The sequence below is a fragment of the Canis lupus genome, chromosome 15 (assembly GCF_048164855.1).
Source record: "Canis lupus baileyi chromosome 15, mCanLup2.hap1, whole genome shotgun sequence".
In the NCBI taxonomy this organism is placed as follows: domain Eukaryota; kingdom Metazoa; phylum Chordata; class Mammalia; order Carnivora; family Canidae; genus Canis; species Canis lupus.
The window spans coordinates 19423741-19440182 of record NC_132852.1 but is presented as its reverse complement, the minus strand read 5'-3'; the positions used below and the strand labels follow the sequence as shown (position 1 = coordinate 19440182).

At 36.3% G+C, this 16442-nt stretch overlaps 1 long non-coding RNA gene across 3 annotated transcripts in view; it reads left to right on the top strand.

Annotated features, from left to right (window-relative positions):
* The window catches only part of LOC140605490 (uncharacterized), a 216019-nt gene that overhangs the window by 138360 nt on the left and 61217 nt on the right, over positions 1-16442 (top strand). For 2 of the 3 annotated variants that reach the window (XR_012008135.1, XR_012008139.1), the window contains exon 5: positions 679-993. The exons of the other annotated variant lie outside the window; for it this stretch is intronic. This is a non-coding gene — a long non-coding RNA (uncharacterized lncRNA). Of the gene's footprint in view, positions 1-678; positions 994-16442 lie in introns of those variants that run through there. 3 annotated transcript variants of the gene reach the window in all.

The following is a 16442-nucleotide window of genomic DNA, read 5'->3' as shown; positions in this document are numbered from 1 at the left end:
ATTCAAGAACATTAAAATGTGGTCATTATATATAATCACTCAATGTAATCATACTATGAAGTTCCTCATTGGAAGTGCAAAACAAGATCATTTTCTGATGAGAGAAACTGGTCATCTCTAGTTTCCTGATGGCTTTTTTTTTTTTTTTTCCTATTGCAGGTCTAAAAATGTGTGATTGCTTTTGTCCTGATTAGCTCTTTTGTTATCACAAGACTCCTGAGCACATAATGATCACGTTGCCTTTTATACTCATTGTGTGTGTGTGAGTATATGTGACTTGCGTGTTACCTTGCAAATTATGAAAGGGAAAAATAGTACTGTTTTCCAATGTAATTTCACTCCTATTGATTTTTCTGTTCCAAAACGACAATTTGACCATTATTAAATTCTTCACATCTGAAGAACCCCATCTTATCTAGATTAAGAAGAGCTAAATTGTTGATTTGGAAGTAGGGAGAACTAGACAACCATGCCAAGGACTGCCATTTATTCTGTCTTCATTCCCTCCATTTTATATCATCTCTATCCTGTGGGGCTCATGGTTACTCAGCCAGAGAGTACATTTTGAGCTGTATGTGTAAACATTGGTGGCAGTTGTGTTAGTGCAAGTGACAGGCGCAAATTCCAAAGAGGTATGTGAAAATGCTTACCCTCCACACATCCTTTCTCCCCTTGCAGGGACAAGAATGAAGAAGTATGATGGTGACCCAAGTTTGAATGTGCAGGTGAGGGGCATCCACTCAAGACTAGCAAAGCAGTGATATAGCCTCAATGACATCATAGAAAAGTACATCTGATGGGGTTGGACTATCTGCCAACTTTCAGACTGTTACATAAGAAAGAAGCAACTTGGGGTGCCTGGGTGGCTCAGTTGGTTAAGTGTCTGCCTTCAGCTCAGGTAATGATCCTGGGGTCCTGGGATTGAGCCCCACATCGGGTTTTCTGCTCAGCAAGGAGCCTGCTTCTCTCTCTCTCTGCTTCTCCCCACTGTGTTCTCTCTGTCTTTCAAATAAATAAATAAATAAATAAATAAATAAATAAATAAATAAAATCTTTAAAAAAGCAACTTCTCTGTTGACTTATTTAATTTTGATTCCGTTTATTATAGGGTTAACCTTTACTTAGATTAACATTCACTCTTCTAACCATACTTGCTATCCCATAATCTTTCTTTTTTGAAGAGGCAAGGTAGGCCTCCCATGACACTTCCAACCCACTTGAGAGGTAGCCACAGTATTGCCAGGGTTATAATAGTTGTTTGGATAATTTCTCTCTGAGCAAGAGTGATTTAAGGTTTAAGTTAGACACTGGAAAAAATTAAATCCTGAATGCAAACACCACTCTTTTTATTACACATCCATATGTTACCCATTATATCATCCATATTAGTTTAACTCTTCCAAAACATATACATGAACATGTATATCTTACTTCTGAATGTCAAGAAATTCCTGAGTTTATTGAGAGGATACCTAGATTTTAGTGAATTTTGATAATTACTGCTGTTGTTGTGGATTGCTCTGTGAGCACTTGTTCATTGGTTCATTCATTCATTCATTCAGAAAATAGTTAATGCCCACTCTGTGTCTGGACTTACTCCAGAAAATGATGAGAGAAGAGTGAACATTGAACACACATCTATCTAGTAGAAGGGAAAGAGGAAATTAGCGAATGAGCAAGTAAATATACATAATGTATAATTGTAAGAAAAGATGGTATTAAGCAAATAGAAAGTGACTTGGGTACAGAACTGGCCTCTCTGAAGAGGTGACATTTGACCTCAAAGACCTAAGGAAGTGGGTGTGCAAGTAAGCAGGAGCATTGCAGTGCAATGAATTTGGCTACAAATTCTGTGGTACTCCTCCTACCGAAAGATGGAGTCTATTTTTGAAGGTAGAATTGGCAGGGTTTTAAATTAATTAGATGTGAGAAAATTCAAGCATGATTTTAACTATCTTTTGCCTTCAGCAATGGACATAATCTGTCAATAAATATTTGTTGATTAAGTTATTTTGGTTGTAGTGATTGGGAAAAATGAACGGTTTGAGTATAATATATAGCTCTATTTTACATATTTTTTTTTATTTATTTATTTTTTATTTTTTATTTATTTATTTTTATTTTACATATATTTTTAAAATATATTTTACATATATCTATTTGGGAGAGAGAGAGAATGGAGAGTAGGGGCAGAGGGAGAGAGAATTTCAAGGAGAATCTGTGCTGTGAGTGTGCAGAGCCTGATGCGGGGCTCGATCCCATGACCCCAAGATCACGACCTGAGCCAAAACCAAGAGTCAGATGCTCAACCAATGATGCCATCCAGGCACCCCATCTATTTTACATATTTTCTAATAAAATATCCTAGTAGTGAGCGTGTAAACTGGTATTTCCAGGGAAGGTCTGGGTAAAGCAACTATTTTTAGAGTAGTACATTTTGTTGCTGTTGTTTTTCATTTGCTGGAACTCAATATTCATTTGCTAAACCATTCACCGAAAATGGCCCAACTGTGTGTATTAGGACAAGCAATCATTGGAGTACCCTGTTGTGCCATGGGAAATCCCTTTAAGTTTGGGAATTCTGTTGTTATGTTACTAGATGGGAAATCATGAATACTTTCTTGTCTTCCCTGGGAGTGATTTGTCAATTCTCAACTCTAGATAGCTATTTTGTATATAGCTGTTTAATCATAATAATGAATCTTCACCTTTGTACTGAAACTCACTACAACATCCAGAGGGGCTCAGGAGAGTGGGGAGGTCTTCCAAAAGTAACCCTAAATGAGGCTTTGGAAGGTGATGATATCTGGGAGCACTGGAGATGACTCGTATTAACTTCACAGAAGGAGGAACCAGCAGGGTCTGAGTGTACCTCTGTCCCAGGTAGTTCAGATACAGGAAAGTTTAATATAAAAAAAGAAAACTCACTTAACAAGCAACCTCCTCCTACTGAATAACCCTTTTCTGAGGGATGTATGCTTGTAGCTGTTGCTTCTAAACCCAGTGACTTATTAGTTTTAACACGAAAATGTGTGGACCTGGCTTCTCTCAGAAAATGGGTACTTTGCAAACGCCTAGAAACTTTATCTTGACTAGACACAGTACTTCCTTAGTTGCAGCAGCTTGTGCCTGTCCACAGCGAACCCTCCAAAGGACATGGCAGGCAGCTTCCTGGCTTTCTTTTGAAGAATCTGGTCACAGTTTGTCTCAGCTGAATCCCACTAAAGCAGCAAGCTGTGGTTGAAAAGTGTCCACTCAGCACCCTGCCTTCCAAGAGAGCTCTCATTTCTCGCATAGCAGGGTTTGTGTGAGGATTTTTTTCTTGTTTTTATTTGTCAATGGCATGTTTGATCACTTTAAAGAGGAGCAGAGAAGGCAGGTAAGAATTGGACAGATAGAGACAAAGTGTTCCAGGGACGATGCATAAAAAGAACTGTTTTTGGAGGGCAAAGGAGGAAGCACTAGCAGGCCACCTGGGGTGCCACAGTGCTAGGGGTGCTGCGCAGAACCTAATAGCCTACAGTTTTCACTAACTGGGTTTTTATTGCCTCTGAAATTTTGTCAGCAAAAATGCACGATAAGCACAATTCAGTATGGTTTTTTTTTGAATTAAGCAAAAAGATGAACTTATTGTTGTGTAACTGTAGCACAGTTGGACAAATAGAGCTCCAGGGACTATGAGGCCTCCTTCTGATGGCTGTACCTCCGCTCTAAACTCCTGACCAGCGGGAGCAGGGGGCTTCCACCCCAAGGGTGCTGAAGATAAGAGTCACCCCAAATTGCAGCCCTAAATGAGAACTGACATCGGATGCAATGATTGAGCACTGACCATTTTTCAAGCCTGGGAATGGCTTCCCTTTGCAGCTGCATGGCAGACTTTTGTATTTACGAGCACTTGGTGAGTACTGCGACAGGTTTATTATTTGTTGGCTTTCTCCAGCATTGCACAGTAAAAATTGTTTTCAAAGAGTATTCAAAAGTGGAGCTGGCTGTCATTGTAGCAAACCGAATCCATCCACTGATATATTTCACTCTCTTGATGGATAACTGGCTCCATGGTTTGGCATTTCAGGAAAAGAGTGGAAAAAGAACAAGTCTCAGAGATCATTAATCCTTTTTTTTTTGTTCCCTTCAGACTCCCCTGGGTAGCTGCTTGTGCCATTACCCACATTTCTTTCTGCTGATCTCAATGACTCCATGCTGGCCCCAAACATCACCAGGTGCCTCTTCCACGCACTGCAGTGTTCTTATCCTAATAGCTGTCTCTATGAAGGCACTGAAGGGGCCCCTTCCTGGGGAAGGTCCTCAAAGCCCAGGGTGGGGATGGTCCCTTAGATCATGGCTTTTGAGAAGAAAATTTCCTGGCAGCTCTCCACACTCAAATGAGGGGCAGAGGGAAGTTTCGAGAACCCCTTTGCTGCTGGAAGCAGCATAAGACACAAGAGAGTGTCAAGTTTGAAACGGGCGTTCACCTGCACATCCTGTGAATCAGTTTCCATGGCCATTTGATATAATTATTCTTGATGTTCCACCTATTGTGCCGTGAGTTAGTACGGAGGAGAGCCATAACTGTTCATCTATTTGACAGCGCTGAGTAAACCTTCCTTGCTGTCAGGCAGAGAGGCTGTTATTTTTTATTGCTGTGAAAAAGCTCAGAGTGTGCTGGATGAAATGTCAGGAATCATTAAACCAAATCAGCCCCTAAAGAAAGAGCAGTCAGTGATTATGAAAACCTGGTATCTTTAATTAATCACAACCTGAAACTTTGGGGTATTAGGGTTGCGTGTGTGTTTGCGCTGGGGGTGTGGAAATCTCAGAGCCCTTTCCCACTGTGCCTCCTTTCAAAAGAACTCTAGCTCCCGATGGGCTCAACATCCAGAAGTCTTAGATCCTAAAAAAAAAAAAAAAAAAAGTCTTAGATCCTGCAGAAGATTCAGGATAAAGCGTTTCTGTCACTTGCCGGGAAACTGGGGGCCCTTCTTTGAGGCTGAAAGTGTTAACTTTTGTAGAACATTTGAATTAAATGCAACTATCCTCTTCATGTGTCCTCTATAGGATAAAACCTTTTTCCCCTCAAATTCTTCCTTGTCCTATTGGGGTGTAAGTATTCTACACCCTCAAATTGCTTTAATTTCTATTGAGTGGCATTTTGTCTCTAGCATTAGCATGTTTTATTGTTTGGGAGAAGTGCTTTCATAGGAAATTTTAAAATGATATGGTGTAGAAAAGTGTATAAAATCTTTAAGTCTGTGCCAGTGAATGGGGATGAGTAATGATGGCTTAGAGGGATCCTTCCAGCATCCTCACTGACTGCTCAGGGTAGGCTTTGGGATTTGGGGATTCAAAGAAGAGGAAATGCATGAGGCGTTATCTCAGCGGCTGTCAAGGAGAATCCCAGGTTCAGACTGATGCTACTTTTTGCTCCTGTAGCACTCTCTAGAACTTTTAAGAATGAAATCTACATTTCTATTTCCTAGTTTTACAGTAAACATGTGTGTATTTGTTTTTGCACATATTTTCTTTCTGAAATACATGTGAAAAAGAGATCTTCAAAAAATCCTATGGCAGGCTATGGGATGAAACCAGATTTTCAAGTACTCTCAATATGGTCTGACTTTTGAGAAATTAGCTGCATTAAGATAAAGTTTACATACAGTAAAAAAATCCTCTTAAGCATGTAGTTGACGGGCTTTGATAAATACAGATCTTCATAGAACCACAAGCACAATCAAGACATAGAACTTTTTCATTACCCCAGAGAGTTCATCTGTACTCCTTTGAAATTAATCTTTTTTTCCACACCTCAGCCCCTGACAAATCTGATGTCCTTTTCGTCTCTAAACTTTTGCATTTTCTAGAATGTTATATATATGGATCTCTATAGTATAGAGTCTTTCTGGGTTCTATCATTTTGCATCTTGCTTTCTAGTTTCATCCATGTTATTTCATATACCAGCGGTTCCTTTTTATTAAGGAGTGGTATTCCATTGAATAGATAGATTACAGTGTATTAATCCATCCACCAGTAGATGGACATTTGGGTTGTGTTCAGTTTTTAGCTATCATGAATAAAGTTATAATCATTTGTACACAGAACTTTATATGCACATAAGACACTTTGCTCTTAACCTGCACTTTGGAGGCTGTACTTTCCTGGTTAGGTTTTTGCCAGATACCACTTTTCACTTGGTGAGTAGAGGTTCTGGAATTTACTCATCAGGGCTAATGGTTTGGCTACTTTAGATTGGAATCTGAAACTCAGAGTATTCACTCACTGTTATGGGCTACGTGTACCCCCTACTCCAGATTCAGTAGAGGGGTACACCTAGCCCTGTTGAAGTCTTAACCCCTACCTCCCACCCCCATATTCAGATTGTGACTATGTTTGGAGAGAGGACTTTCAAGGAGGTAATTAAAGGTCACGTGGGAGGGGAACTGATCCTTAGAAGGAGAGAACGTTAGGACAAAAGCATTGTGACACCAAGGGACAACTACAACCATGTGAGGACACACAGGGAAGGCAGCTATCTTCAATTCCATGGCAGAGCCCTCAGAAGAAATCAACCCTGTTGACACACTTGATCTTGGACTTTTAAATTCCAGAAGTGTGAGAAAATAAATTTCTGTTGTCTAAGCCACTGAGTCTGTGGTACCTTGTTATGACATTCCTAGTAAACTAATAGATTCACTCATTAATTCAGTAAATAATCATTCACAGCAAACATAGTTTGTGTCAGACCCTGCTCAAGGCACTGGGGGTATAGATAATATCCTGTGTTCACAGAGCTTAAATCAGTAGGTGAAAACAAACAGTAAGCTAACAAAAAAGACAAAACCTAAGACAATATGGGGTTGCATTAACAGCTGTGATGGAAAGAAAACAGGGTAATGAGATAGCAAGAGATTGGAGGCCATTTCAGATTAAGTGTTCAGGAAGGCCTCAGGAAGATAATTTAAGTTCAGAACTGAGTGACAATAAGGGGCCAAGCCTGAGATGATCCAGAAGAGGATTCCAGGTAGGTACAAAATGCCATAGGAAAATTGATAAAATTACCATTTATTGAATGTCTGGCTTCTATCCAGCAGGATGCCAGGCTCTTGACATACATTATCTCTACTTCTCATCAGAGCTCTGTAGACAACTATTTGTTTTTTGTTTTTTGTTTTTTGTTTTTTTTTTTTGCAAATGAGGACACTGAGCTGATTGGCGAGATGCCTTGCAAACCCACAGACATATACACATTACACATAAACATCATCAGTACACTCCTATCTGAATGAACCTTTGCATGTTAGATCAGTGGTCTCTAAACCGGAGAACATCTATCCTGAAAGTGAACAAAGACTTCTTGGGTGCTGTTGGGAAAAATAATTTCCAGATTCTAATTGTATTTGTTGTTCCTAAAATTGATCTTTCTGTGAACATGTCTGAGATAAAAGAGGTTTTCCTTGTCTTTCCTGCCTCCCCTTCTATAAAAGAGGAAGCACATTTCTCTCCATCTGTGTCTTTCCATGTGTGGTATCCAAGGATTAAAAGCACTGGGGCAGCCATTAAGGAAGGGTCTGAAATGTCATCAGGGTTGAGAGAGTGTGTGGCTCAGCTAACTTGGTGAAAGTACTTGTGCAAGCCAGATACCTTCTACTCTGCTCTAAAGGGGAACCCGTCAGATTATTAACAATGATTGGTTTGAATGATAAATGGCTATGAAATTTCTTTTAAAGATTATTTATTATTTGAGAGAGAGAAAAAGAGAGAAAAGAAAAATGTGAGTGGAAGGAAAGTGGGAGGGAGAGAAGCTTTAAGCAGACTCCCTGTTGAGCATAGAGCCAGTGTGGGCTGAATCTCATGACCCACGAGATCATGACTTGAGCCAAAACTAAGAGTTGGACACTCAACCAACTGAGCCCCAGGGCAACCTAGGTGCCCTGACTATGAAATTTGTAATAGATAATTCAGAAGGACTTTTTTTTTTTTAAATTGACATGGCTATGACCAAACTTTCCATTTTCATATACTTATTTATGCGAGTAAGGTTTTTAGAGATTGCATCTATTAAAATAAAATGTGGGAATGAAATTGATGTTTAATTTCATCTCATTCTAGCAGTAATAACCATGGTGATATGTCCCAGTCAAAAACTAAATAGGTAAATCAGCTCCATCCATTTTATTAAGAGATGTATTTCCAATGAAAATTGACTTTAGAATTATTAATTACTTACACATTTAAAAATATATTTATGTTTTTAAAACTTGAGTTCTAATAATAATTGTTATGAAAATTCAACTGACAAAATTTTAAACTCTTGGAGAATTAAGGTAGCATAAAATAAGAATAATACATTTTGATTTATATTTAGAGCATCATCTGAAAAAATATGATTAAGTGATCAATAAAAAGTTTTTAAGCATAAGTACATTACATAAAAATAATCTGTGAGAATGAAAATGGATTTAAAGAGAAAAGAGTAATGCACAATTTCTGGCTGTTACCAAAAACCTTTTTAGAATTATAAATTTTATATGGTATTTAAATTTTACTGGATATATTTAAATGAGTAAGTTAATCATGTACTTAAAATTTTCAGAATTAAAGTATGCTGGAAATTATATCTTTTGCAACTATTTGAATTTAGGATGCATTTTTTTAAAATGTCAACTCAAATCTTCTGTTCAACACGTCAAAGTTTTGATCCTAATTTCAGCCTAATCTTGTTGCACTCAACATTTGTCTTACTAATAATCTGTTTGTATCAGAGGCATCCATCCTCCATCTACTTGGTTCAGGGAAAGGCACACTTTGTTCATCTGTCCTTCTCAGAGTATTAGCCCTTTCTACCTCAGTAAACATTCTCCTTGGTGGCTTATAGTGTAAACAGTACATGTAAATAGGGTTATATGTTTTTATGATGCATGAGACAAAATATGCCATAGTTAATAGCTCAGTTTATAATTAGAATACAGACACTACATCTTCACTGTACAGAAGATATAGCTGTGTAATATCAAAAAGCATGGTATTGCTTTTTAGACACCATTTTTTTTTTTTTAGACACCAATTTTAACTAGGTTCTATGTGCCTCAATTATTTTTACTTGGAAATGAGGATAATCATAGTGACTGCTTCACGAGGTTGTTGTGGGGAATAAATAAGTTAATATATGTAAAGTGATTTGAGGATTGTTTAACACATGAAATGATATTACCACATATTCTACATATGGCTGGGAGAGATACTGCTTTATTAGTTGTCTCTGTCAGTCTCTATGGATACTATCCAAATCATTATCATTTCCCTCAGAACTACTAATTAGGCCTTCAACATAATTTTATGCAAAATAAGTCTAATTCTATACAAAATAGGCCTTTTATGTACTATTTCAATTCAATTTGAGTACAAAGTTCAGCTACCTTTTTTTTTTTTTTCAAATATAGTGTTGTGTTTTTTTTCTTAAATAACTAAAGTATGGTTTCCATAAGAAATTTGAAGACTTTTCATGAATGTGAAGGAATGATTTAGAATTTGTCTCTTTACATTGGAATTAAAGAAATTATCAAATTACCTAGTGATTAAATAGCCTTTTTCTTTTCAAGAGCTGTTGGACTTTCTGCTTTGTTTTCTAATAAAAATTGATTAGTCTCCTTACGTATGTGTGCAGAGATTAAACAGCGATTAGTAGTCAAAAGTGCAAATTTAAGCCTTCTCTTGGGTATGGATGGTAACCTCCTACTCTTCCCTAAGCTTCCTTCAGTTTTTCTGTTACTCAGTTACACTGAATCCATTGCTCTCAGTTGCTCTTGGTTAGCTTTCCTTCCTTCCTTGTCCATTTGTCCTTGCCTTTCCTTTCTACTTCTCCTTCCACTTCTCTTGTAGGCCACCACCCTGAATGGTAAAAGATTGAGTCTATATTCTAGATGTGTTGCTCCACTAGGTGTCAGACCCAAATACTTTGGTTTCATCATTCATCTGGCTTTACAGGACACAGGTATAATAGTTGGAGAGTTCAATAGTGTTTACCTTGACTGCTCACCACTAGTAAAGCAGTCATCTAAGAATTTCTATTTTTTGTTATTATATAAAAGAAAAGTATTTTGTAGCAATTAGGTTATTATCCTGGAAAAATTAATATCATCCGGTAGTACCCCTTTTAACTAAAATGCTAACATTCACCTCATTTGAATATTTCCAATGTATCTTTGAAAGACAATGGTTTTTGCATTTCCTATTCTTGTGAGTTTCTGGAAGTCCAATTTTGGCTTAGCGTTATAAGCATTTACTGTAAGCAAGAAGTTCTCAGACTTCCTCTAATTTTGAAAGTTCTTCTAGTTGTAGGACTTCATATAGTTGACAATGAATTTACATATTAAATTGTCTTTTTTTAATAATAAATTGTTGGCGATTTCATATTATTTTATTCTGTTTCTAAAATTATTAAATTATTTTATTTAATATAAATACCATTAACTTAAAGTATAATTATTTTAAAGTTTCTGTTTTGGCATTTAAAGTGTTATTCATCAACTATAAGTAGTATTAATTCATTTCCTTAAATTATGTTTCTGATTAAACCCAAGCACTACATGTAGGTATTTTAATTATAAAAGATTCAAGCAATACATGCAAAGTAATCAGGAGAAACTCTTCCTTCCTCCTATTTCCTTCTAATTCTATTAATTTTCCCAGAGGTACTATCATTGATAGGTTCTTGTGTAATCTTCCAAACATTCTCCTGACAGGATGTGTAGATCTGTGTTACATTATATCATACATTTAGGGTATTTATTTGTACCTATTAACCTGGAAACTCAAATTGCCTGTATTTCTTAAAAACTGTCTTCTATCATTTCTCCAATTATTTATACTTTCTACTCACACTACCCCTTGACAATTTCTAATTTTTTCGGAATTTACTTCATGTCTCTAATACTCTGACACATTCTATACTCAGGTCTTTTAAATAGTTTAATAGAAGAATGTTTTTGTTAATATTCAACTAACATAATCATTTCAATTGAGTACATTTTACTTTTTAGGCCACCTATTGTTTTGACAAACATTTTTTTTTTTAAATTTCTGGTATCCTCAGATTCTTCCTTTCCATGTATATGCAATATCCTCTAATATCCTTATCATTATTAGTTATGCTGACTAATTTTATTGAGATGGGTCATATGGATCATTGAGTTTGATATGTTTTTTGAATTCAGTGAGTCTTGTTTCTGGCACAGTTTTTGGTCAAATGCTTATGGAATTTTGATCATTAGCCATCTTTTTTTATTATTATCTTTTTAATCCTAGCCATTAGGTCATTCAGTTTATAGCACTAGGACATAGGTGACTGCAGGTAAAGTGTCAAAATATTGTGTGAGGGCTAATTGAGGTGTGCTAGCTCCCTGATGTAGCTAATTGGCCTTTCTCATTTTCTTGCTGAGGGAGACTCATTTCCTGCTTTCTCAGAGGCCTAAGCAATGGTCTTCATGATCATTGCTCAGGAAAGGGGAAGAAGGTGTAGGGAGCAATAGGGCCCAGACACTTTTGTTGGTGACCATATTACTTACTCCTAATAACTACCTCAGGACAGTTTTTATCTGTGTTGTCTTAGTTCTGAGCTTCTCGCAAACCACTCCCACATCAGTAATATTTTTCTTCCTGATTATCATTACTAGTAATTTCTTTCTGCCTATTATCTCCCTGCTTCTACTGACTTAATATACTTTCTTTAGGAATTCTGCAGACCTTCTTGTGTTCTTTCATATTTCTTGATTTTTTTCTTTTTTGAAAAAAAATTTTTGGTCATTTTATGAGAAGATGATGATTTGTTCAATCTTACTTCTTTCCTTTTATTCAGCTTTATTGATGTATAATTGACAAATAAAAATTGTATAAAGTATGCAACTTAATCTGACTTCTTGATTTAATTGTTTCTTTCTTGAATTTTCAGCAACAATTAATGCATAGAATGCCTTTGAGTTTTACATTTTTTCTTATCAGAACTGGCTCATGGTAAAATGGAGAAAACTAGACAAGGTTTAGTTTTGTTTACCCCCACTCTGGAAAAATCAAAAAATTCAAAAATCATTCGTACTCAATTCTAAATAACTACTTAAAGATTAAGTATTTGTTTCCAGAAGAGCCTACATTTTTAAAGTGATCCAAATAATGTCCTAAAGCTTACATGTGTTTACAAGACTTATGAGAAAAGTTATAGGCAAAGATAAAGGGCTGAGAGTTAAAGCATAAGACTGCTGTTCTGTGTATCTGTGCTAAAGGTAATGCATGTGATTCTTATTTCCAAACTTAGACTCAGTTGTCAACAGATCCTTTAGCCACATCTTAAAGGTCTTGAGTTGTGTTTGCTCAATGAAAGGGGGAAGATATATAATTATTTTATCATATCATATCATATCATTCACTATTAACTACATTCTGGTGCTGTTCTGAAAAACCATGAAAATTGTAGTCAATATTAGTTGAAAATTGTTAATTATTCCAAAATCTGGATAAAAAACATTTGGTTTAACTCATGACACATTTTTAAAAATATTTACTTATTCATGAAAGATATACACAGAGAGAGGCAGAGACACAGGCAGAGGGAGAAGCAGGCTCCATGCAGGGAGCCTAATGTGGGGCTTGATCCCAGGACTCCAGGATCATGCCCTGGGCTGAAGGCAGGCACTCAACTACTGAGCCACCCAGGCATCCCATAACCCATGACAAACTGATAGAGAATGAGCTAGTTCGGTTACTAAGTGATTTTGGTATCATAAGCTTTTTTGTTTTAGAATTTCTAAATACATACCATTTTAATTTCTTAATATTATAGATTGTACTCAAAATAACTCAGACCTCCTAATTTAACAGGAGATGGAATGAAGACAAAGAAATAAGCTAGGTATGCTCACTCAATTGGCTATTGGCTAAAAATGGAAAACAAATTCTTATTTGGGCTCCTATTTTCTCATTCTTTCCACTCTAATTTGCTCCCCACAAGGAGAGTTTCCAGTGGACTCTTGGTCTCTAATCAGGAATTACTCTATAGGTCAAATATGGAAGTAGGGAAACACAAAACATCATTTCCATCTAATCTCTCTAACAAGCTGTAAAAATAGTGTTTCCTGGTAGCTTACATCCGATTTCTCTGAAAAAGAAGAATGCACAAAGTGAAACAGAAAATGGAGTGTAGTAGTCCTTGAACTGATAAAATGGTCTCAATAAATATTAAACAGTGAATAATATATTATATTTTTTACAGAGTACAGTTTATGTCATATACATTTCCTTAATGGCCCCTGACTTTCCTGGTACAATTTAAAAATGGAAACAAAATAATGGGGCACTTTTTTATGAAACCAGAAGTTGCCTCTCCACTCATAATCACTACCTCAAGCTACATATACATGCTCAAATTTAGCAATTGTTTTTCAATCAGAATCTGGAATAATATGCCACATGGGGACTCTTTTTCTCATAAAAGGTAATAATTCCCCTAGAAAAATGCTCAGAGGGAGTAAAGTTTATGGTAACTCACTGGAATTCATATGCTTCTTACATATAATAAAGAATTAATGTGATGACCCAAATTGTGTGTGTACGTGTCTGTGTGTGTGAGTGAGTGTGTGTGTATACACAATTTAGGCAATCTGAAAAATGCCTATCTTTCAAAATGATAAGTTTTGAGTTGCATTAAAACAACACTAATTTGACATTAAGTTAAATAAAAGAGTAGTAATAGTAACAGTGATCTAAATAAGTGCTTACTATGTGCCAAAACCTTTTTTAAACTCATTTTCATTAACCCACATAATCCTTATAACACTGTAAGGATAAATATTGCTACTACTCCCATATTTAAAAGACTTGGAAAATTTTTTTAATTTAAATTCAATTTGCCAACATATAGTATAATACTCAGTGCTCATCACATCACGTGCCCTCCTTAATGCCCTTCACCCAGTTACTCTGTTCCCCCACTCACCTCCCCTTCTGCAACCCTTTGTTTGTTTCCCATAGTTAGGAGTCTCTCCTGGTTTGTCTTCCTCATTAATTTTTCGCCTCTCAATTCCACCCCCTCCCTTATGATCTCTTTCACTATTTCCTATATTCCACATATGAGTGAAACCATATAATTGTTTTTCTCCGATTAACTTACTTCACTCAGCACAATACCCTCCAGTTCCAACCACATTGATGTAAATGGTAAGTATTCATGCTTTTAAAAAATATATGTATATATATATATTTTTATTTATTTATTTATGAGAATACACAGAAAGGAGAGAGAGTGAGGCAGAGACAACAGGCAGAGGGAGAAGCAGGCTCCATGCAGGAAGCCCGACGTGGTACTCGATCCCGGGTCTCTTGGATCAGGCCCCAGGCTGAATGCGGTGCTAAACCACTGATCCACCTGGGATGCCTGGTATTCATCCTTTTTGATGACTGAGTAATATTGCATTGCATTATATATAATCACATCTTCATTATCCATTCATCTGTTGATGGACATTGTGGCTCCTTCCACAGTTTGGCTATTGTGGACATTGCTACTATGAACATTGGGGTGCAGGTGTCCCGGAATTTCACTACATCAGTATCTTTGGGGTAAAGACCCTATAGTGCAATTGCTGGGTCATAGGGTAGCTCTATTTTTAACTTCTTGAGGAATCTCCACACTGTTTTCCAGAGTGGCTGTACCAGGTTGCATTCCTTTCTCAACATACTCGCCAACATTTGTTGTTTGTCTTATTAATTTTAGCCATTCTCACCAACGTAAAATGGTATTTCATTGTGGTTTTGATTTGTATTTCCCTGAGGACAAGTGATGTGGCACATTTTTTCATGTGCTTGTAAGCCATGTGTAGGTCTTCTTTGGAGAAATGTCTACTCATGTCTTCTGCTTATTTCTTGACTGGATAGTTTGGTTTCTGAGTTTGATAAGTTATTTATAGATCTTGGATATTAGCCCCTTATTTGATATATTATTTGCAAATATCTTCTCCCATTTGGTAGGTTGCCTTTTAGTTTTGTTGATTGTTTCCTTTGTTATGCAGAAGCTTTTTATCTTGATGAAGTCCCAATAGTTCAATTACTTCTTTTGTTTCCTTTGCCTTTATAGATGTATCTTGCAAGAAGTTGCTGTGGTTGAGGTCACAGAGGTTGCTGCCTGTGTTCTCCTCTAGGATTTTGATGGATTCCGGTCTCACATTATGATCTTTCAATCATTTTGAGTTTATCTTTGTATGTAGTATGAGAATGGTCCAGTTTCATTCTTCTGCATATGGCTGTCCAATTTTCCCAACACTATTTGTTGAAGAGACTTTTTTTTCCGTTGGATATTCTTTCCTGCGTTGTCAAAGATTAGTTGATCATAGAGTTGAGGGTCCATTTTTGGGCTCTTTATTCTGTTCCTTGATCTATGTGTCTGTTTTCATGCCAGTACCATGTCTTGATGATCACAGCTTTGTCATACAGCTTAAAGTCAGGCATTGTGATGCCCCCAGCTTTGGTTTTATTTTCCAACATTCTTCTGGCTATTTGGGAGTAAAAGGCTTGGAAAATTGTTTGGAAAGTTTACATGTCAGGGATGTCACAGAGCCTGAATTTGAATGAAGTCTATCTAATTTCAAAATTCAAAACTTCAACTATCTCCGGCTAATGTATCCAAATATACTCATCCTCCTTGATCTCCCTACCTAGCAGTTTATATTGTAATAGAAACTTAGGAGTACTCAGGATTTCAAAATTTAAAATTATGTGTGTGTGTGTGTGTGTGTGTGTGTGTGTGTGTGTTGAGGAAGGTAATAAAGGTGGATTTTTTTAAACTGAAATTTCTAGTGAATTCATTTGTAATCCACTTTGTAATAATTTCAAATCTTCCTCGTTAATTCTTTTTGCCTCACCTCTATGTTTTCATCTCAGGGACTTTATCTTTTTGTAAGTATTCAAAATGAAAAATATTATGGGGAAAATAGCAAAATAGTAAAGAATACCTTCTTTTTTTGGGTAACAATAAATGCCTAACATGGATTTGTCCATGTTCTAGGGTTTGGATTTTAACTTTTCTATGACCTTAATTTGTAAGATGATCACATTTTATTGTTTAAGTTTGTGCAATGTTATCACACAGTCTTGGTAAATTCTTTAAAATGTGTTATTTCAAATCAATTTTGGGGGAACTTTGTCTTTTTTGATATCAGTATCAAGTACAGTTCTATTCATTGATGAAGTGCGATGGTTTTTTTGTTTGTTTTGGTTTAATTTTTGTTCTTTTTTTGGTACCATTGCCCTAAGTGGATGCAATATTTTCAAAATGTCAGTTACAGAACATGGATTTTATAATTTTTTAACTATGAATTAACCCCCAGTACCTTTTTTTATAAAGAATTTTTTTTAAATTTATTTGAGAGAAAGTGAACAAGAGACACAGCAGGAGCAGGGACAC